The sequence below is a fragment of the Ursus maritimus genome, unplaced genomic scaffold, assembly GCF_017311325.1.
Source record: "Ursus maritimus isolate PB19 unplaced genomic scaffold, ASM1731132v1 scaffold_16, whole genome shotgun sequence".
NCBI classification, from domain to species: Eukaryota; Metazoa; Chordata; class Mammalia; order Carnivora; family Ursidae; genus Ursus; species Ursus maritimus.
Genome location: NW_024424008.1, coordinates 40,536,821 through 40,558,388, shown reverse-complemented (window position 1 = coordinate 40,558,388; position 21,568 = coordinate 40,536,821).

The following is a 21,568-nucleotide window of genomic DNA, read 5'->3' as shown; positions in this document are numbered from 1 at the left end:
AAACGTGTAAATTGGGCTGAGTTTCATAAATATAAATCCATTTTTTTAATTAAAAAATACAGAGAAGCCTTTCTCATTGTATGTCCATAAACGCTGTGTGTGTAAACACAAACAGATATTTGACTGTCTTGCTGGTATTTAGCAGGAATCCCTGGCTCCTAACGTACCCAAATCACTGCTCTAGACCAATCCTCTCATTTCACAGGTAACTTTTTATAGATTCTTCCGGAGAAGAAGGACCAGACCAAGGTCACTCAGGCCTTTGGTAGCAATGCCAGGAATCAACGAGGTCATCTCTGTCCTTTGCTTCACATCACATTCCCTCAGCTGGCATTTTCCCAAATACTCTGATCAGAGAGGACAGCCCGATTCAACTCTATTTTTGAAACAGAAATACTAATAGTACAAATTGTGTCCCAGGCCCTACACTTCCCACGTGCATTATGACCATTGTCCTCACGTCCAGGTGCTATTACTATCCCCATTGTATTTCTTAAACATTTTTTGTGTATTTATTGGAGAGACAGAGACAGAGAGCACACATGAGTGGCGGGGCAGGGGGAGAAGAAGACTCCCCTCTGAGCAGGAAGCCCGATGTGGGGCTCGATCCCAGAACCAGTCAGGACCTGCGCCAAAGGCAGATGGTTCACCGACTGAGCCACCCAGGCTTCCCATCCCCATTTTATAGATTAAAAAAGGCGGATGGGCCTGGCGGGGTTACATAGTTTGCGCAAGGCCATATGATGAGTAAGTTGCAGAAACAAATTCAAACTGCTGGATTCCAAAACCCAGGTTCTCACACATTTTGCTATACACCCAGAAGGAATATACTTTTATGGAAATGGCTGGTATCAGTTGCAACAAAATTCAAGCGCGTGGAAAGGCAGCGCTCAGTAGCACCAGCTCTAGTCCCATGGTGACTGCGGTAGCGAGGGGGGTGGGCAGGGGGAAAGGAGTCCTAGGAGAGCCTGGTCCCGAGGGCCATTTCTCAAGCGGTGAGAGAATACAAACCCTCAAAGCCAGAACCACCCACGTGTCTCCTACAGCCCAGCTCCTCAGCAGCCCCGAGAGGGTCTCTGGTGTGGAGCTTGACCAATGGCAGTTATTCCAGACATCCCAGCTGCTTTTGAGCAGACCCAAGTTTGAGAGCTGGAAGCCCGAGAGACCCCAGAGAGGGGAGAACACAAAGGCACCCTGAAAGCAAGGGTCAGCAGCTCCAGCCTCAGAGGAGCCGAGCTGAGCCCCAGAAAGCACGCCCACTATTTTACACACAGGCCACACCCCACAGCCAGGCTTTCTGCAGAGGGGGAGGCGGGACGCCTTTCATGTCTCTGGATGTGCAGAAGGTTTGCGTGTGTTTGTTTAGAACAAAGCCTATACTTAACTGGCACAAATGAAACAGATTTTATAAATAGATGTGAGCATGAATGGTTTTTATGATTAGCTTGTTTTCAGTCACTATGCTTGACCGGTGTCTGTGTTCAACTAAGTAAATATTTCTATGGTGATAGTATACACAATACAATGGCCATTATTTAATGTTAATACAAGTACCATATGGGAGGTCTTATCATGCTAGAGCCCCAAAGCATAATAAAAGCAGATAGGAACAGATAGGCAAGGGTGGGCCTCGTTGTACAGTAGGCTTGATAAAACATCTGCTCTGGCAAATGTTGGCTACGCAAGTGTTTATGCAGTGACGTTTCTCTCAGGGGATCTTTAGGACCAGACCAGATCGCCACGAGTTCCATTTTTGCCTCTTACTCACTTGGTGACCTTGGATAAGTCTCTATGCTAATGGTTTAAAAATCCGTGCCTCCATTTTCCAAATCTGCGGTCTTTGCATGCCTCTCCGGAGAGTAATGAAGATTGATACCTGATAGAATCTTGAGTTCTTTAATTAGAACAAAGAAACAGAGAAAGGCGGTATTGAAATAAAACCTGATTTTTTTAAGCAGTCCAAAGTAGAAAAGAGAGAAAATCGAGTACATTTTTCATCTGCAAGTGGAAACTTGAGAAGACATGGACGTTTGCTGAGATCAGTAAAGTGGCCTTGTAAAGAACAATGTCTCCTGGTGAATGTGCGGGATTCCGGACACGAGCCAGCACGCTTTTCAATCCAGAGGGACGACTGTGTGAAGGGCACCAAACTGGATTTGTTCTCCACCGACAAAGGGCAAAAGAGAATGCTTTCAGTGCTGTGGAAAGGAGCATTTCACCTTTTCACAGAAGTGTTCGTTCTCTCTTGTGCCATCTGTGTCTTAACCTCAATACTCTTACAACGTTCGCTGCAATAGAATATTCATAGTCTATTTGTAGGTTATCTTGTTTCACCTTCAGAACTTGCCACGAAGAGATAGCACTGTTCAATTCTAGGCCTGAGTGTTTGTTTTTTTTTTTATTTTTTAAACTTTTCGTTGAAGTCTAGTTGACATACAGTGTTATATTAGCATTAGGTGTATGACATTACGCGGCGCTCCACACCATAACTGAAGTCACCATCTGTCACCATACAAAGTTATTACAATATTACTGACTATATTCCCTACGCTGTACTTTTTGTCCCTGTGATTTATTTATTTTATAACTAGAAGTCTGTACCTCCTAATCCCCTCTCCCTATGTCACTCATCTGCCACCCCCACTGCTCTGGCAACCACTAGTTTGTTCTCTGTGTTTGTGAGTCTGTTTTGCTGTTGCTGTTGCTGTGGTTTGTTCGTTCAGTTGGTTTTTTCAGATTCCACAGATAAGTGAAATCATGTGTTAGTGTTTTGCATCTATGTGTCCTAATCAGCAGTAAGCACTCTTCATATTTGTTTTACACTTTACAGCAACAAAATGGTTCACATTCATGACGTCACCTAATCCCCACAAAGGCGGAGGTGGGTGTTTTCAGCACCTGTTCTAAAGATGAGCAGACAGTCTCAGGGGTTATGATTTGTCCACGTGTATGGTTAAATGAGTGTAGAGCTAGAACCCAAACCCAAGACTTCTGTGTTCTAAGCCTAAATGCATATGAAGATTCTACTCATTTGTAATTCAGAAATTGGAATTGGGCTCAGGGAAGAAAAGCTATCCCTGATGAACTCTAAACCTGGGCTCCAGAACTATTATTTCTTTTCCTTCTGGACAAGCCAGCCCCAAGTTGATGCTGGCCTTTCTCGAGCACTCACCATCTCCCTGACTACTCTGGTCATCAGTCTGGCTAAAAATGGAGCGTTAATTTGTCTCATTTTACTATCAAAAAAGAATCTAGACATAGGTGAGAAGAGAAGCTTCCTGACATATGTCTAAGGAAAGAGATATGAATTCCCAACTGTGGAAAGGGATCCTTTCCAATCAGTTTACTGTAATCACCATAAATCTAAGAACAATATGTTCTTAAGCATATTTGGACTGGACCACATAGAAGTGGTTGGTTGTTATATTACCATATGAGATGTGGGTTAAGAAGGAAATTATACACACCCAGGGGGATAAGTGAAGTTGACCTGACTAAGTAAACCACTCTTCTACTGTCCTGGCTTACGGTGTGAGTGAAAACCAAGGGAGGAAGAGTGGATTTTAGTCTTCCAGGCAAGACCACATTGCGGTCCCTGCCCCTGAAGCCATCTCCCCTCGTGCTTCCTTCCAGAGCCTGGAACCAGAGAGGTCACCCCCTCTGACACAAGGAGGCAGCTCACTCTGGCCAGGCACAGGGTCTCCTTTAAGTGGCTGTGGGAATTGTGTGCACATGTGTTTGCATGCTGGGGGCCAGCTCGTTTAGTCACAGGAGGAAAGGGGCGGAGGACAGTAACTCAGGGCATCACGGTACAGGCTGAGTAGCGTGGGCAGGTCTGTTGCTGATTTCTGCTCTATGCTGCTTTCTTGACCCAACTGCCATGCATGTTTTTTATTATTCTGTGGATTTGTCTTGCACTGAGGGGTGGGAAAAGGCTGGTGAAGCAATAATCATTTAAGTGAAAGCAATGACTCTGGTGCCCTCTACAAATTTCCCACAGTCTTTGCTAATGCCTTGGGGTCCTTCAGGGTTTAGAATTACAGCTTTCAGTAAATATTCTTAGACTCTCGCTCAACACAAGCTGCAGTGAAACAGCACCAAGTTTGCCATGAGAATCCTTCACCAAGTCGTGAGCCAAAACATTGCTCAGAACCGAGGAATAACAATGACGTAGCAGCTAACATTTATTGAGCGTTTCACACAGGGTAGGTCCTGCTCTAATCACTCAACGTGGATTCACTGATTTCATCCTCATAACAATGCTAGCCAGGAAGTGAGAGCATTATCCACTTCGGGTAAATGGGGAAACTGAGGCACAGAGAGGTTTACAAGACTTGCCAAGGTCACACAACTCCGAGGTGGAGGAAGTAGGACTCAGACCTACACAGTCAGACCCCAGCATCTCTAAGCTCACCCTCCTTCCAGAAGCTCAGAATGGGAAAAAGGCAGAGTTAGCAGTGATGATTTTACACTAACCTCGTCATCATAATTAAATAAATGAAACATTTGGTAAGTAAGAACAAGTACTCCCTCTTTTACAAATGGGGACATTTTATTGATTTTTTAAATTAATTTTTATAGATTTATTTATTTATTTTAGCGAGCATGAGCAGGGGGAGGAGCTGAGAGAGAGAGAGAGAATCCTCAATCAGACTCCCCACTGAGCACAGAGCCCAACTCAGAGCTTAATTCCAGGACCCCAAGATCATGACTTAAGTCAAAATGAAGAGTCCTCAGCTTAACCGACTGAGCCACCAGGCGGCCTATGGACGTTTTAAAGTTAAGAACTATGCTGTTTCTAGCTCTATATTGCCAACCTTTAAAAAAAAAAAAAACCTGCCAGATATTTACCAGCATAAATGCCTTTATTCAAAAATAGCAGAGAACTGCAATTTGGAACACACAAGCTTTGGAAAAACCATAGGCAAGTCTGGGGAATAAAAGAGAGAGACACTCTTTTATAGAGGAAAGGCGGCCAGTCGGAAGATTGTTATAAACAAAAAGGCCATTGGAGTAATCTGGGATTTCAAAGTATAGTGGCTTTTCATTGGCTGAGTTGTGGCGGACTCTCATTGGCTGGGCTGTTGCCAGGGGAGGAAAAACTTCCTTCCTGCTGCTGAGATAAATACTCACCTGTGAGTTCTGTCCCTTCCTGTTGAGTCTGCAATTGCAACGAGTGGTAGGGCTCCCCCTGCTGGTCTCCTGACTCCATCCTGAAAGAATGGATCTTTTTCTTAGTTTTCGCAATGTGGTTGCCAGCCAGAAGCCTAGGACATGATTAGCATATTTCCAACATCTGAGTGAAAGACTTATGGGGAACTGTTGGGTGAAGAAAGCTGTGGTGTTTTGCACGTCAGGATGACACTCCTGACCCAAAGTCAGTTAGGCTTCTAAGATAGGCAATGTTTCTACTTGTGGTGACAAGTTGTCCTGAGCCATCCAACCTCCATCTTTTCTTCTGTTGACTAGGTGGGGGTGGGAGACAGATGGCCCCGGTCTGTGGAGGAGTGTCTGTTCGTCTTCTCCTCAAAACCAGATAACCCAAAGGGAGCAGCCTTGCTCTCACTACGTGTGCTAGTGTTCTCACCAGCTGACCCATCATCCTGACTTTCACAGGAGGAAAAGAAAAGACAAAACTGGAAATAGTAGCCAGCAGAGTCTCTCGGGTATGGGATGCAAGCGAGATGCTTATGGGACGCCTTTGGAGAAGGAGGCTAGAGATAAACCCAGGTGGAGATTACAAATATAAGGCAGAACCCCCTGTCTGAAGACTGTCTTATAGTTCAGTATTTTTACTCGTATTTTCTCTGGTCACCTTTTTAAAAATTATAATACATAACTTTGAAGATTTTTTTCAGAAGTGAAAATATTCATTTAACTGGGTTATGTAAATATATTTAGGGATAATACTATTCTAAACCTTATGTTTTAAAAAGTGTTGCAGTGTTATACCAATCAACTTTAGGGGCCTAATCAATGTAGATAGATGTGATCAATAAGTCACTTCTCCTAAATCCTTCTTCTTTTTCAAAAGCAAGTGTTCTTAAATTATTAGAAAGATGTATATCGTGTCATTCTTAAGCTATGGTCACATTTCCTCCTACAGTAGAAGATAGAAGTCCCATCTACATACTGCTAGCAAGAAAATAAATTGCATACACTTGCCAGAAGACTTAACAATAAGCATAACAGAGAAACAATGGGAAAAACCAGGGAATCAGCCTTAATGTCCATTAATACATAATATGTATGATACATAATTATAATGAAATAATATAGAGCCATGAAAATAAAGAGTATTTAAATAACATGACCTGCTCTACTATCAAATGAAATAGCAAGTTACAAAACAACATGTATAATGTTAGCCCAATTTAAAAAAATGTATGTGTGTGTGTGTGTGTATGTGTGTGGTTAAGTATTGCAATATTTGCAGACAAACTCAAAGGGTATATAGAGCGAGACTATTCAAACAGCTATTTTATTTCTTGGTGATAGGGCTTGGTGCGATTTTGCTTTTGTCTCTTTGCTTGTTTGTAAGTTTGTGACAATAAAATATAAAATAAACACTGACTTGGTGATATTGAGAGTTTTATTTTGATGTCTCTACTCTACATGCCTTGGTGTTGATATAAAACTGGTTATATTTACCACCATGATTAATTGTACATATTCTGCCCTCCACTTATCTCTGTTTAACTATTCTTACCCTGCTCAGGCCTTTTAATAAAGATGGTTGCTATCTGACCTGCTGGATCAATGAATTTATTTATTCTGTTTATAATTAAGCTTCATGAACTAATACTTGTCATTGGCATTTATGATTCTATTTTTTCAAGGTTCATTAACTCATTAATTAGTCCATCTTTGCAGTACGTTTTCCCATTTCCTGTGCCATGAGATTTCAGTTTATCTTCATTGTCTTTGAGCCATATCTCCTCAAAGCAGGGTAGTGATTCAGTTCAACAGCTATTTCTTGAGTACCAACAAGGTGCAGAACATGACACCAGGAAGCATGGGAATGGCACCAAGGAACAAGACAGAGCGGCACAAAGTCTAGGAATCAAGAAAACCCAGGCATTAAGTAACCGCAATGCAATGATTTCGAAAGCAGCATATAAGCACCCGTTCCAACTCCTGGATCCATCCTGCCTCTGCCAACTTCCTACAAAATGCTCGCTTGCGTCATTCTTGTTAAAATATCACAAGTTGGAAATGTCAAAATGGGAAAGTGTGATATTACACATCTTTAATAGATATAAATGCTCAGAAATCAGGAACATAGGTGTATTTTGATGGTGATTTCTTAAGTAAAATCCAATCTGGTAATCAGGGAGCCAAATTAGATAAACAGTCTCTTCGCGTCCAGACTCACTGGCTTATCACCAAACGTATACCCTCATGAATTCTAGCCTCATGCACGTTTTGTTTTATTGTGCAGGTGAGCAAATGTGCATACCACCAGGAGCTACAGCTTGTCTTCTTTGCCCAGAAGTCCATGTTGAAGTCCACATCAGGCAACAGGATGCCTGCTTAAGGGGCGGGGTCCAGATCCTTTGGAGATTTTCCCAACTGCGGGATTCTCTCCACAACAGTTAGAGCTTAGGGTTTGAACCTGGATGTGGGATGGGCTCTTGAGGCAGTGGGCTCCAGCTGCTGCCACACCATTGAGCAGATGAGGGAACGAGGCTTTGTGTTTGTCACCACTGTCTCTTTCTGCCTCTCACATGTGTGACGATGATCGGTATCTGGTTGCCTTAGAGACTGTCAGACCTGGCATCTCTGTTTATCTGAAGAACACTTGGTGGTTTCTCAAAACAGGTGTGGCCTGGTTGAGCATAGCGTAGCCACAATTTTTTCTTTTTTTTTTTTTTGAGAAGCTGCTTTGACACTGGTGGCTTTTACCAACTTTCCGAATGTCACTCAGTCTCTCTCAAAGGCTATTTGTTAAAGTTGCTGGTGAACTAGTCTCTTACCTGTTTTTTTTTTCCTTCTGTGTTTTAGGAGATGCAATACTAGATAGACAAAAAGCTTATGGAAGCAAAAATTGGTTCAAAGGGACAATTGTGTATTAGTTGTGGCCTGTATATTAACAACTGGTTCTGGCCCTCTTGCTGGTGGTGTGGCTTCTGAGGTAAATGACATGAAGAAAACCAGTTCTCATTTGGTAAACTCCAGTGGGTTACAGAGCTGAGGGAGCGATACCATCTCCAACCACCATATATATAGCCCCATTGCTATGGAGCTTATGACCAGTAAAGGTATTGAAAGTATGTTAATATTGGGTCAGACTAAGTAGGGAAAACAGACTCTATGTCACCATGTCACTAAAATGGTGGTGGGGGTGGGGAGTGTCCAAGCAAGAAATCTTCTAGAGAGGGCCTGAAAATTAGTGAATATGGAAAGTGTGGGAGAAGCTGAGTCTATTTTGCTAGAGAGGAGACATTTTCAGAAAGCCATGATGGCTGACTTCACATATTGGGAAAAGAGCATAAATGCATAAGTAACCATATTCATTATGGTGTCAGAGGGCAGAACTGGATCCAAAAGGTGGACTTAGAGTTTAAAAGGGGATAGAACTCAATTCCATGGAGGCAAGACCTACTACCCACAAGATCTCATCTAGTAATAGTGGAATGGCTGCCTCAAGACACAGGAGAATTCCCATCCCTGGAGGGAAGGCCTGATGACTGTTTGTGGGGCTTGCTGTGGAAGGATTCCTGTACTAGGAGCAAGATTGGATTAGACCTCTGAGGTCCTTTCCAAATGTAAGATGCTATCTGTCTAATTAATTGCCAGTCATAGTCTTAGGTGTTGCCCTGGGCTCTCATCTCCGTGTCATTGAAATTTGGATTCACTTCTTCTTAACTATTAGATAATCGAGTGGATTCACATCTTTAAATCGGCAGTCAGGATAGATAAATGCCTGGACTCTCAGCCTGATTAATTCGTGCCCCAGAGTCTTGGTTTGGGAAGATCCAGGAGACGGTGAGGCCAGTGAGAGGTGAATGCTACTCCCGTGTGAAATCAGCCAGGTCCCCATCTCTATTTGCCTCCTCTAAGGAAAAAATAATTTCCTTCTTTCTGAGGGTTTGAGTTCGGGGAGGTTTTGATCTTTAGTGGGGGGTTTTGTTTGCTTGATTTTGGGCCTGGCATTCTGCAAGGCATCATAATAAACACTTGGGTGGCCAACCCACTTTTGTCTCGAGATCTCACTGGTGAGAGTGAGAAGTATACGATCTACAGTCAAGTTTTGGTTTCAGCTCAGTCCCTTGTGAACTGCGTGGCCTTGCTGCATGCTGCTTCACTTTTGGGGACCTCCATTTTCTCATTTCTGAAATGGAGTCAGCACTATCTTACAAATTCAGAAGAATCAAAAGAGAAAATACATGTGAAACTACTTTATAGGCTTTGAAGCCCCTTTTCCATAATTTAGCTAGAGTGACTAAAAGTTGACTAAATTTTTTAACTGTATGTTATAGTCAGTGTGGAGTATAAAAGGCATATTTTTCATTGTGTGTTAGACATTAGAAGCAGCAATTTTTTGATCTTCCAATAAGTTCTAGGGAAAAACAAATGATTGATGAGAACCATCACTCTGAGTCTACTTTTGTAAGTGAAACAGAGCATGGGGTGAGCAGTGGGAAAATTATGTCTTCCTCAAACTCTCAACTCTGGGTTGGGGTACATGAGCAAATAGACAAGCAGCAGGAACTATTAGGTGTTACTAAGTAAGCCTAACAACTAAGGCAATAAACCTAGAAATCCACAGGGAATGCAGATTCTATGGAGTTTATGGAGTCCAGGCTTCAATTATCTGTGGCTATGAAGGCATGAGATTTTTTTCAGCATTTCTGCTTTAATAGGAAAATATTAGTGGACAGTCTCTCCAATGCCAAGCAGCAGAAAGAAACTTCCCAGTGGAAGAGAGAAATATTCCATAGAGCAGGATTTAGCTGAGCTACTCCCATCTCTGTGGAAATAAAACTGTGTGACCATATCGTATTAATAATCTCTGTCGATCGATATTTTGTTGTTTGCTTCAAGCCTTCCCTGCATCACATCGAGTCTGTATTTTGTGTTGGCTTTACTCACGATCAGAGAAAATACGTAGCCACAAAACTTCGCTCTATTTTCAAAAGTGCAGTCAGAATGTTACACTTCTAAATTGTGGCAACTGGGTGAGACACACCCTGAAGACAGAGAACTTTACACCTTCGCAAGACAACAGAGAAACCAAGATATGTTGTGATAGCTTGTACATACCAACAAAAACGTGTCCCCACTTTGAAAGTCCATTTTAAGGGTGAGCGGGACCATGCCATGACAAAACCGAGATGCTGGGTTGTCCTCACTTTCCTCCCTTCTTCCCCCGTGGACACCGGAGACTTTGAGCTTCCTCACCCAACACAGAGTCTCACACAGGCACCTTCCATCTCTAGCTGTTTTCAGTACCTCAGGCCCAAATATTTCCTGATGTTAGATTCTTCACCAAGAATTTTTCTGTCATCCATTCTCTTAGGGCACAGTTCTTCAGCGATAGGAACTAGCTCTGACAAATCCACGTCCCTGAAAACTTGATTATGGCAGCCATTTTAAGGACCTGCTCTGTGTGTAAAAAGTGAACGTCTAGAGATACAGTCTTATTATAGTAAAAGGAGGAGTGATTTTAGTTGCAGAGATGACATGCATCATGGCAAACTGACAGAAGAGATTCATGGCGGACAAAAATCAGACCATGCAGAAAGCTGTCCGCCTTGTCCAGGCATGGAGTCAGTCCTGGGGGAGCTGATACACTCTTACACTCTCCCAAGCTCCTTCTGTTGATGGAGCTTCACTCAGGAAAAGGGCAAGGCCTCTGTGTGGACGCTTTCACCCAGGTCTCCTGCCTCTGAGTATAAGGCTGAAGTGTGGGCCTTTATGAGTAAAAGTAGGTAATAACATCTCAGCACACAATGCTCTCAACTGTATTTCTCTCTCTCTCTCTCTCTCTCTCTCTCTCTCTGTCTGTTCTCTCTCTCTCCATATCTATGAAACTGTTACTGATGTATAACTGTGGCAACGAACAACTGGGCTTAAGTTGCACTCAATTGATGCATTTGGGCCTTCCGCCATTCGTTCATTCAATTGAAGTATTTAAGCATGTGTTCCACAAATGCTAGACAGTCTGCTGGTCACTGGGGATTTAGAGGGAACAAGGCCCACCTTGCCCTTCAGAAGCTTATAGGCTCTTGGACAGAGACAAATGAAGAATAAATGAAGATGCAATTGTGAGAAGCTCAAAGTAGGATGGGAACTTAGGCAGGGGCACTCAGAATGGTCATGCGAGGTCAGGAAAAGCTTCGCAGAAGACATACTATCTAAGTTGAGTCTTGAAAGAAGCAGGGAGGAGCAGCCTGTGAAGACAGACCAGAGGTTTGCATTCTGCTCCATGAGTCCAGCCAAAAGGTGGGAGAGATAAGATTATATGGCAGGAACAGTGAGTTTTGTACTATGACCAGACACAGCATAGAAGATGGAGAACGGAAGGAGATGAATTTGAGGAGGAAATCATACCTAATATCACATTGGAGCTTGCATTCTTTTGGTATCATTTACAACCAAAGCCCGGGCTGGATAGAACTTCTCGGAGGGTGCCACTTGAATGACAAAGGTCATAGAATTATAATTTTTCATGGAGTTTAGGGGCCACACACTATGACACCTGTCCCCAGTGCCTGCGTACTCTGCATAAAATCTAGAGCACATCTCCAGGGAGTAGGAGCCCGCTCCCCGACCAAGCAGCCCACTCTCTCCAAGTCCAAGGGCCTACCATGGTCTTCCATCTTTCTTTTAAGAAAGATGATTTGATGATCTCTGCCTTCAAGGGGGTTGCATTTTAATGGTTATGTGAATGACTCATTCATTGTTAGATAAAATAATTGGGAAATAATCATGCAGATAATAACATAGTAGACTAGGGTGAGCAGACTTTAGGATTTATTTTTTCTCATTTCTATGAGTTAGGATACAAGAGAGGACAAGACACAGTCCCTGACATTAACGAATTTATGGTGTAAAGGCAAAAACGTGTAAGAAACCACTGCACACCTGCTGGAGTGGCCAAAATCTAAAACACAGACACGACCAAATCCTGGAATAACAGGAACTCTCATGTGTTGCTGGTGGGAACATAAAATGGTAGAGCTACTTGGGAATCCAGTTTGGCGGTGTCTTACAAAACTAAACATGGCCTTACCATATGATGTAGCTGTCATGCCCCTTGGTATTTACCCAAAGGAGTTGAAACTTACGTTCACACAAAAACCTGCACACGGTGTTCATAATTGTCAAAGCCTGGACACAACCAGACTGTGCTTCAGTAGATGAATGGGTAATAAACCATAGTACATCCATATAATGAACTGTTATTCAGCCCTAGAAAGAAAGAGGCTGTCAAGCCATGAGAAGACATGGAGGAACCCCAAATGCATATTACTAAGTGGAAGTCAATTTGAAAAGACTACCTACTATATGATTCTAACTTTATGACATTCTGGAAAAGGCAAAACTATCGAGACAATAAAACATCAGTGGTTGTCAGGGACCAAGAGAAGTGAGGGGTGAACCACAGAGGATTTTTAGGGCAGTGAAATACTCTGCGGAATGCAATCACAATGGATACATGTTGTTATGCATTTGTCCAAGCCTGCAGAATGTACAGCACTGAGAGGGACCCCTAATGGAAACTATGAACTTTGGGTGATAATGATGTATCAATGGAGGTTCATTAATGGTAACAAATGCACCACTCTGACGGGGGATGTTGATAAGGGCCCAGGCTACCCCTGTGTAGGGGCAGGGGTATCTGGGAAATCTCTGTACCTTTTGCTCAATTTTGCTGTGAAACGAACCCTGTTCTAAGCAATAAAGTCTTTAGAAAAACATGTACGTAAATTAGTTCAGCACTCCTGGGCAGTGCCTGTCAGGACTGCCTAAAGGGAGGCTGGGAGAATAGAAAAGAAACTGAACTACTACAAAGAGTGGATGTGAGCTACATAGAAACAGGGTCAATTAAACAAACCTGTTGACTCTGGACTCTAGCTGCTACTCCTCTTTTAAGTGAGGGTCAGGGACTTCCCACTGGGTTTGGGATGAAGCAGCTCCCGCTGGAAGCTTGTGTACTGGATAGCGTACCAATCAAAGAACATTGTGGAGACTAGTCGTAGAATTACGTGGTATCTTTTATGAAGAAAATCATCCTCCATTACTTAATGGATGTCTATGTATTTTGAATCTGTTTAAATAGAGTAAATTTTTATAGTAAGGTTATTCTGTAAATGATACCAAAACTATGGAGATTTGAAACAATCCTTTAACCTAGATACCAAGATAGTCAGGAAAGGGAGATTTTAAGAGCAAATGAGACTTTAAGATCATATCAAATCACATCCCATAGAAAGTTGTTCCAAGATCCCACTCAGCACCTCCTTTTTTAAATTTTATATCTGTATTGTTTTTTAATTTGAGGATGGATGACACACATGACATTAGTTTTGGGTGTGCACCGTGGTGATTCAACAATTCTGTACATTATGCTATGCTCAGCGCGAGTGTTGCTATCATCTGTACCCATACACCGCTGTCACAATACCATTGACTCTCTTCCCTGTTCTGTACCCTTTATCCCCATGATTTATTCATTTCACAACTGGAAGCCTGTATCTCCCACTCCTCTTCACCCTTTTGGCCCATCCCCCCACCCCCTTCCCTCTAGCTACTCCCAGTTCGTTCTCTGTATTTATAGGTCTGATTCTTTGTACCTCATTTTATTTTCATTTTGAGTACATAAGCTATGTGCTCAATCCCCCTCCCATACCCAAAAGTCTTTTTTGGGTTTTTAGGACAAGGTCTATGTGGTCAAAATTAGCATGGGGTTTCAGGCTCTTAACTCCACTTTTCTGTCTCAAGAGTAATTTTGTTTTCTATAGACGTTTAGAAAAATCAGCACCTCAATTTGTGCCTACCTATAGCAACGGTATCCTCCTTTTCTGAAATAATCCAGCTCTTCTACTCTAGTATATGACATTTTGTGTTATACGTGTGTTTTGACAGACCCTAAAGTTGTTCCAGAACGCTCTGGCTTTGCTGGTCCTGCTACCTTGTATTCGTTTCCTATTGCTACTGTAACAAATTGCCAAAAATCAGTTATTCGAACAAAACAAATGTAATAGCTTATGATTCTGGAGGTTAGAAGTCCTAAAATCAATGAGTTGGCAGGGCCGTATTCCCACTGGAGGCTCTAGGGGAAAATCTCTTTCCTTTCCTTTTCCAGATTCTAGAAGTTACGTGCATTCCTTGGTTCGTGGCCTCTTCTTTAATCTTCCAAAGTGTAGCATTTTTGTCTCTCCCTCCCCTCCTCTACCCCCCTTCTCTCTCATTTTTATAAGTCCAATGTAAAAATGTACTGGCTGGGCCCTTCAGCCAAAGTGAAATCACTCTACAGGACACAAGGTGACATCTGACTCTCTTATATTTGGCATGATTCTGTGCCTCAGTGGCTGTCTTTTCTCCAACATCAGCTTCTCTGAGTAAGTCAACAGGCATTTGCAGAACTCAGTAAGCAGGCCCCAGCATACTTGTCTATGGCACAATATTCCTAAAGATTGACCATACCTTAGACTGTAAGGATTGTTACTTCTGTCCCAGCCAATCAGTCAGTCCACTGGGAATCAAAAATATGTAGTAAGTTCCCACTATCATGCCAGGTACTCTGTTGCATGCAGGGGATACAGTGGTGAATAATACAGATGTTTGAGAATTATCAGGAGAAAGCAGGAAGCGAAGCAGCATTATTTATTAGGCATACTTTGATAAGCAGAATAGCTTACTGCAAAAATAACATGATGCAAAGGAATAAAGGTGGGAGCCTGCCTGTATGACCCCATTAGTGGTGCTACATTACTAGATTTGTTGCTCGAGAGTAATAAATAAGAATTACAAGACTCAGACCCTGCATTCAGAAAGTTTTCAGTGTAACTGGGCAGACAGAATGTTATGCATAAAATGACATGAGAAGAATTAGTCAGTTACATCGTAAGTCAAGAGCAGGAACGAAGGTACAGAGGGAAGAGCCACCAAACAAATCAGGAGAGCAGTCAGTGAGAGGACTGGTTGGAGCAATTGTGGGAACAGGCTATGCAGTGGGAACAGGGGAAGAGTTGGACATTCAAAAAAGAGCTTCTGATGTGAGGAAAGAATGGCTGGAGCTTGGAGAAAAACATTCTGCCAAGTGCATCCACGTGGGTGTGACAAATCTGTATGAAAGTTGCTGTAGAAATGTCAAGTGCGGTTACAAAATGTATGCTTCTTAAGAGATGGGACTTTGTCTTATTTACCTTTCTGGCAGTGAAACCCAAAGTAGAGCCTGGCACAGAGTAGATAATCAGTAAATATTTGTTGAATGAATAAGTAAATTAATGAATGACTATAAAGGGATCAATACGGAATTGTACTTTAGACCAGGGACAGGAATGGACAGATCTGGCTTGCCTCTCTGGAATGCAGTGCTCAACACCCAAAAGTGGGCTATTATTGCTTGTCTTTGCCTAGGGATCCAAAGAGTTGGGGGACTTTGAGTCACAGGCACAGCTTATGGCTGTGAATCTGAGCAGGAATGGAAGCTTCGGGCTCTTTCAGTTACACACATCCTATAAAAGTTCCAATGGGCCTGGCTTAAGAATTCTACAAAAATACAAATGAGACAAGGTATTGGGGGTTATTTCTAGGAAGTCCCTTGTGCTTCCAATGCCCCATTTTTATCTCTTTTGAGTGATCTGCTTCTCTCCGCTGTTCTTTACGGCATAAACCCCTCACCCCCAGACTGAGAGTCACTGGATAGACCAAGCCTTTAGCTGATGGAAGAGAAACCTGCAGACAGGGGAACTGACAGAATGAAATGTGTTGGACTGAATATTAGTCAGATGGAGTCCCAACGCAAGGAATTGCCACACTATCAATATAAACAGTTTTCCCCCCTTCCTTCCCTTTGCCTCAGCACGCCCCTCAATTTCTTACACTCAGCTTTTCCGAGCTTGGAATCTCTTTGAACCATCGTCATAATCAACTGGGGTTCTTAACATGGGTTTTTGTGAATAAAGCGAATCCCATGCCACTGTTCCTCCACAGAACAATTTTCCATCAGTGAGATGGGCAGTGACAGAATTAGAAGAGTCTTGTCCCATTATCTCGGCTGTTCCCTGAAACTTGATGCCTGAGCTCCTCCACTTTTTGTCCAGCACTACCTCCCTTCATCATGAGAAGCCAAAATGGCCCTTGACTACAGAAGGCAATTCCCCAACAAGGGGCAATGAAAGAAAACAGAAATGAAAAGAAGACTGGGACAAGAAGGGACAGGAGAATAACAGTAACAGTGTGAATATGAAACAAAGCTGCGGCCTCTTGGGTCCCCTACCTCCAGGGTATCCTCCCCATTCTAGCCCAGTCGGCCAAGCAAGGACAGTGGACAAGGCTTCGAAGGTGAGCTCTGGAATGTGTATCACTGAGCAGAGTCTTAGGCTGCAGGGCCCTTTGTCCGAATGGAATGAGTGCTGAGGAGACCTGCTCATCATAGATGGTGGCAGGGAATAAAATATGAGAAATTAATCATGGAGGTCCATGAGGGACAGTGATCTGAGGAGGGGCTGTGGGGAGGGAAAGAGGAGAGTGTGAAGAGGCCCTCCTGGGACAAAAACCAATTTTCTGACAGACATTTGCTTGATCTCCCTATCTCTAGACTGACAGACGAATGGCTAACCAAATGACTCTGTTTAATGAATGTTTAGGAGAAGGATGTAGCAGCCCCAGCACAAACGGACTCAGAGCTTGCACTTGGCTCTGGCCTTGGAACAGCTGCTACGACTTTCATCTCTTGGGTGGACTCAAGTTAGAAGTTCAATCCATGAGGGGGCTTTTAAAAGGGGCTGTAACTTTGCCTGTCTTGGCTTTCCTACTCTTTGGGGATTTTCCTGTAACTTTAAAGTATTTTTAATCAAAATTCAGTTTTGTGGAATTATTTAATTAAACTCCTTCCCAAGGCAAGAAGAGGGAGGTACAGTGAAGTCCCGGACAGTCTCATGCCTTTCGACGTGTAGTGGGTCTATCTCTGCCCCAAGGCTCTTTCTTTGTTAATTGTCCTGGTTGACTAAACTTAGTGTTTTCCTTCCCATCACCACATACTCATGTGACTTTCAGAATGATTCTTCCTTTTTTTGTTACTGAAATGAGTATCATATAAGTCTAAATTTTCAAATAAAATAGATAATCTGGAATCATTTCGATTAGAAAATAGGTAGTCTGGAGGTGCACTGTAGACATTGACATTGTGGAAACCAGCAAGAGGATGAAACAAAAAGAGTTTAAGCCTCTCAATGGGGAATGTTCTATATGAGGTATTTGTCAGTGCACCCTGAGGAAAGCTTGTGAGAGCTCAGGGAGATGGCTGGAGCTCATCTGTTGCCCATGTGTACTATTTGTATATTACATGAGGTTCGAGGCAGGGTATCACCAGAAGGAGCAGGTGAGCAAGAGAATGCAGTGAGGTTGCTTGGTTCAGGGACAACCTGGAACGCAGAGCTTCAAGGACATCCCAAAACTCTTTCTGTGGCCATAGTTATGCAGAACATCTACTCAACACCATTTCAGTTCAAAAGACACGCTCACTTGTGAGCCTCAGTGGGGTAACTCACCTCATCCTTGTTGGGTTATAAGGAGAAAACACGAATCTAGGAGTAAGGGAGAACACGAGCTCCCATAACGCAGCGACAAGGCTCATATCCCAGCTCTATATAACATCCAACTCATATAATTAAGGCAAATGATTCGAGGTCAATTTGATGTTTCTATATCTTAGTTTGCCTCTTTATAAAACAGTAAATAGAACAATGGTTATACTATAAGTTTATTGTAAAGATGACATATGGGAACATAGAGTTTAGATGTAATTAGCATTCAATAAATCTTAGCTATCATTATTATTAATCATCCCAACAAGATTTTCTTGTAAAAGAGATTTTGTATTATCGAGTTATTTGGAACTCCATAGCATCATTTTCTGCTTATTTTCAGTCAATGGAAAGCTTTAAGAGAACTCTTTTAATATAAAAAGTCTTCTAAATCCCTATCCTCTGTCTTATTAGGCTGTAAGAAAAAATAAGATTATCTCTTATCAAGTTTTTAGAATGGATTACATTGTGCCAGTCAATGTGACCTGTGCAAGCATAACACAGAAACTGCATTGATCAACGACAACTTTCCAAGAACATTAATGGCCTTACATCTTGGTCACTTTGGGTCCAAAGAAATCATTTTAAAATGGGGAAACCAGTTAATGACTGCCTCCTGCACTCTATTCACTTTCATTTAAAAAAAAAAATGGTGGGCAGGGAGAAGCTATCATAAGCAGAACTGAAACCTGCAGAGCTGGTTAATTAATATAGAAGGTTGATGTGTAGGTTCTAAACTGCCTAATGTAATATGACCCTGAGCAGCCCAAACTCCCTTCACATTCTCTTAAATCTTCCCCTGATTAGAACTCTGTCCCATCCATATCTTATTAACATTTTCATTTCCAAATGTTGTGCTGCAAAATCATCTAACAGCCTCTTAGGGCTTGAGTCTTCAGACTACCCCTCATCCACTTCACGTGAAGAATCACAGTATCTAAAAGCCTGTTGATTGTCTCTTCACAAGGAATTGGTCATCAGAGCTCACAAGATGTATATTCTGTTCCTGAACTGAGGACAGCTCCAGGCGCTAACTCCTGGTCTCTGGCCAACCCTCCAATCCATGCGCCATACTGCAGCCAGCGGGATTATTTAAACACAATTTCTTATCTAGTTACCTTCTGTAAAACCTTTAATGTTTAAAAGAAACAAACCATCGCATATAGATTCCACCTCTTCTTTATCCATTCATCAATTGATAGATACTTGGGCTGCTTCCATATCTTGGCTTTTGTAAATAATGCTGTTATAAACATAGGGGTGCATGTATCCTTTGGAATTAGTGCTTTTGTGTTCTTGGGTAAATACCAAGTAGTGTGATCGCTGGGTTGTAGGGTAGTTCTATTTTTAACTTTTTGAGGAACTTCCATACTGTTTTCTAGAGCGACTGCACCAGTTTGCATTCCCACCAACTGTGCATGAAGGTTCCCTTTTCTCCACATCTTCACCAACACCTGTTGTTACTTGTGCTGTTGATTTTAGCCATTGTGACAGGTGAGGTGATATCTCATTGTAGTTTTGATCTGCACTTCCCTGATGATAAGTGATGATGAGCACCTTCTCACGGCGTGGATAGATAGATAGATAGATAGATAGATAGATAGATAGATAGATAGATGATAGAGATATAGACAGATATACACACATATATACATATACATATATGTATACATTATATATATAAAATAGAATATTATTCAGCCATAAAAAGGAATGAAATGCCATTTGAAACCACATGGATGAAGCTAGAGAGTATAATAGTAAGTGAAATAAGTCAGTCAGACAAAGACAAATACCATATGATTTCATTCATATATAGAATTTAAGAAACAAAACAAACTAGCAAAGGGGAAAAAAGAGACAAACAAAAAACAGACTGTTAATTATAGAAAACAAACTGATGGTTACCAGAAGGGAGGTGGATGGGGGGAGGGATGGGGGAAATAGGTGATGGGGATTAAGAAGTGCTTTTTGTGATGAGCACTGGGTGATGTATGGAATTGTTGAATCACTATATGGTACACCTGATAACAGCTTCATTTTGGCAGAGCACTTCCCTCACTCCAGCCAGACAAGCTATATTTTTGTTTTTTGAATATGCTACCAAGAACATTTATACATGTTACTCCTTCTTCCTAGAATGTTCTTTCCACTATTCCCTTCATTTTTGGCTCAGGAAGTCTGACATCCTTTGTCTAGCTCAGGTCTGGTTTGGGTCCTTTAGTTATATTAAATCATAGTACTGATCCCAATATTTAATTACATATTTATCATTCCAAGTATTTAATTAATACATTAATATTCTCTCTCTCTAGGATACAAATCCCAGGAGAAGAGAGACTATTTGTTTTACTCTTTGTTGCATGCCTGATGCTTAGCACATGGTCAGCCCTCACAAACAATTGAATGAAAGCCTTTTTATTTTTATACATTCTGTTTCATATATATATATAAAATATGTATATATATATATAATTTAAATGCTAGATCACATAATTTGTACCTTTCATCATTAATCTTTTTATCAAAATAAAAATAAAAGTTATCCAAGACCATAATTTTCTTGGAATATTGCCAATGTGAAAGTCTTTAACAAAGCATGACCCTCTCCATGAGATCTTCCCTGGCAACTATTTGTAAAACCTAAATTCCTACCTCAACGTTTTGTATCCTCTTCATCCAACTTTAATTTTTTCCCCTATTATCTGTTGACATTAAAATAAGTTTAAGTGTTTGCCTAGATTATTGTCTGTCTCCCACTACCAGAGTGTTAGCTCTGGGAGGAAGGACAGTTTGACTCTTTTGCTCACCACTGTATTGCCAGTGCCTACAATAAAGCTTAGAACATGTTAAGAACTTGGTAGCTATTACTTCTCAAATATTATATCCCAACTCAGCACGACAAGACCCATCAATTCTGGTGCTAATATCTTCTCAACAAAACCATATATGCCAGGAGAACACAGATAGCTTTTTCTGATGTGAGGGGCTTCATAGATGGTGTTGTTCAATACAGTAGCTCCCCACCACATGCGTTATTGAGCCCCGAAGTGTAACTGGTCCAAATTGAGTGTGCTGCAAGTATAAAATACATAATGAATTTCAAACAACTAGTACAAAGGAAAAAAATGCAAAATATCTCCTGAATAATTTTATACTGATTAAATGTTAAAGGGATAGTATTTTGGAGATACTGAGTTAAAGAAAATACATTATTGTCATAAAGTTCACCCATCTCTTTTTATTTTTTAATTAGGTTGCTAGAGAATTTAAAATTACAAATATGGCTTACATTATTTTTCTGTTGGAGAGTGCTGTTCTAGAATATAGTATTCCAATATCTAAAAACGGTTTGGGGGAGGAATGTTAGGATGCAAATCAAGGAGTAAAGAGTCCAATTTCTTAATCATTTTTGGAGGAATTCGTATTATTTGCATGTGAGGAATAAAGATTTTAGAAAGTGAATTCCCTTTTACATGGAGTGTGAATCTCTTCCTTTTCCAGGCATAAAGCAAGGAATTTTGGTTGAACTCAGAGTGGATTGGGGACCCTAAACTCAGGTGACAGTAAAAAAATTATTTATTTGTTCATTTCTGGCATGTAATCATTATTCAGATCTTCTCAGGTTTGAGAGAATTCACAAGAGACTGACCTGGGTTGTTGTAGGTTTATATTATTCTAATTATGTTTCAAAGTTATATTCCTCCTGAAAAGATGCATGTAGGTTTCTTATGGGCCACTCATCTAAAAAGAATAGGTTATATCAAAGAAGGAAACACCTAGTCAGACTCATCTGTGAGTATGGC